The sequence below is a fragment of the Trichoplusia ni genome, chromosome 17 (genome assembly GCF_003590095.1).
Source record: "Trichoplusia ni isolate ovarian cell line Hi5 chromosome 17, tn1, whole genome shotgun sequence".
NCBI lineage: Eukaryota > Metazoa > Arthropoda > Insecta > Lepidoptera > Noctuidae > Trichoplusia > Trichoplusia ni.
The window spans coordinates 6,854,143-6,857,011 of NC_039494.1; positions in this window are offsets into that span (position 1 = coordinate 6,854,143).

Sequence of the window (2,869 nt, forward strand, 5' to 3'; positions counted from 1 at the left end):
TATAAGAGTTTTATTGTTTACCCACATATCCCGTATTTAATAATCTATACTGATATTTTAAGCTGAAGAGTTTGTTTGTTTGTTTGAACGCGCTAATCTCAGGAACATTGAATAGACCACAGTGGCGAAGGCTCCATACAACTCGATTCCTACCGGCTTCCCTTTCGAAATATAGAAAATACTAGTGTCTATTATTTTTCATTATCATTGAAACAAATTAATAATTTACGAAGTTATAGTACTGATATAACAATAAAATTGCTTTTAAAAAATAACTATAAAAAAAATCCGCCTACTATTTTACACCGCGCAATAAATCCCGCTCACGCACATTTGGTCGTCGTTAGTAAGGACTAAGGTAACTCGTAAGGCGAAACAGGAATCCAGTGCATAGTTTCTATTGCAGCGATCGTGACCTTGACGTCACAAAGCGTGCCAATCTTAGGAGCTAGGGAAGCCGCAATTTTTCGAGTTATAGGGACGGAGAGATACGCCAGAACGAGATAGAATGATACCGAACTTCGTTGTCCGCCGGAACGGGATAGAATGATAGTTTCTTTTCACTTTTTGGTTCGCGGTCATTTATCTGTCAAACTTTATATTTTTTTCACCAGACCATTTGCATTTCATTCGATATATTAGTATAATAATTTAGAATTGGTCATGTACTATTGTTGAAATTTTATTTATTTGAGTAAATTAGTGTAAACTAGAGTGAATTAGTGATAGTTTTGTGTCGTGTTAGTGCAGTGTGGTGCAGTTTAGTTATATTGTTTGGTAGTCGTCTATTTCACGCAGGTATTTAGGTAAGTTGTTTTAGTTTGTAGTTTTAATAGAAGCAGTTGTTATTTAAGTAGTAATATGTTATAATAGAGTAACTTCGATAGCATGGCGGCATTAGTGAACGTGGAATGCTGCCTGACAGATTATTTGTTGACTCAGGAAACATCCTTTTCAAAGTTGAGTTTTGAAAATAAAAAACACGTAATTCATTTAGGCCGTGCTCGCCCTAACATGATTATTTTATTATAAACGACGCGATGGGTTTTTCAAACATTTTAATAGTTCTTTTTACAACAAGTATCCTTGGCTCACGGGAAGTTGTAAATTAAATAAAATGTTTTGTTTTCCTTGCTTGTTATGCTCAGATTCTAACAGCTTATGGAGCCACACGGGATTTAATGATATTAATAATCTTCCAAATTCATCTAAAAACATGTTCAGACCGAAAAACATATCCGTAGTTGTTTATCACTGCATGTTTTCGGAAATTATTATTTCCGAAATCATGCCAAAAAATGTTTCTATCCTATTGGATAGAAACATTTTTTGCTAATACGCATGTAGTTAATAATAAGAATGCTAAAGAAAAATCATCGTACAAGATATAAGATACAAGCCATAATAACTAGAATTCACGCATCACAAGCAAGGTAAGGTTTTTTTTGGTCCGGCTTCCCTTCTAAGAAAATTCACCCTTCGCCACTGATAGACCATTCATCGAGGAAGGCTTTAGGCTATAAACCATCACGCTGCGACTAATAGGAGCGAAGATACAATGGAAAATGTGAAAAAAACAGGGAAAGGTATAAATCATAATTTATATCTTCTACCCACGGGGACGAAGTCGCGGGCAACAGCTAGTATATAATATATCTCAAAGTTCCTATTAAAGGCAAGAAAATTATTGAAAAAATACAGCAGTGGTAGCTCAAATAGTATGACCGTTTCCCAGCCAATTGATTGGCGTGCTGGTCTATTGGTTAGTGGCCCGACTGCTATACCATAGGTCGTGGGTTCGATTCCCATCCAGGATAGAAATATGGCTCTGCTCGAATGGAGTACCAACTTGATCGGAAATCAAAACTAAAAAAAGTAACCCCAACGTTCTCTCCTGCAACTCGATACATACTAAATTAAACTTGTTTTTTTCCCCACATTTTTATAAACTCACTTCCATGTTCGTTTGTTTGTCGTTCCGGTTGGATTTTTGTAACTCAATTTGAGGCACTTCATAAGCTAGCAGGCTGAAATTTTCAGGGTAGCCTCAAACCTGATGACAATATGCAGGGTACAACTATAAAACTGTCAAAATTTGTTAAAAGTTGACGTTTAAAAACGCGGGTATTTAATTTTGTTAAATCTATTAATTATTTAAATTAAATACAAAATATCGGTCAGGTCACAGGTTTCGAACTTGCGACTCGCTATACGAGCCAGTCGCTGTACCAACTATACTACTAGTGACAGTTAGAAAAGTCACGTACAATAGATATCGGTACGTTGCCCACGCGTACGTGCCATATCTATGCGTTGCTGGATCTGTGTCAATACAGGTCTTACCTGCTAGGTGAGTGTGTCAACATGTTGCTTGATAGTAAGGGGGGTAGGCAGGAGTGTAGGTATATTGGTGTATCAATAGGGGATATGACAAAAAATATGGTTTTAGTCCGTTAGACAGATGTCTAAAATATTTTATACATATTTTTTCTTTTATCTCACAAACTGAAAATATTTACCCTAATCTAACCCTTTTTATTTTGATTTTGATCTAAAACCTGATGTTAAGAATTTAAGCCGCCTTAAAGCTTCTGTCTTCGTTCTTAGACTCCCTTGAAGTCTCAGGTTGTGCCGTTTTCATACACCGTTTTTAGCAAATAGTAATTACTAATACGCACATGATTTAGAAAAGATAGTGAGTACCGCAATCAATCTAAACTTTAACTCTGTAGGTAGACCATCCATTATGCTGTTAGATAGCTTTTTTAACGATTTCAATATAAACTTTTGTAAATATTTTAGCAATAGTTAGATAACACTACTACACGGCGTTACCCCTTTCAACACTCCCCAGTAACGAAACCCTCAC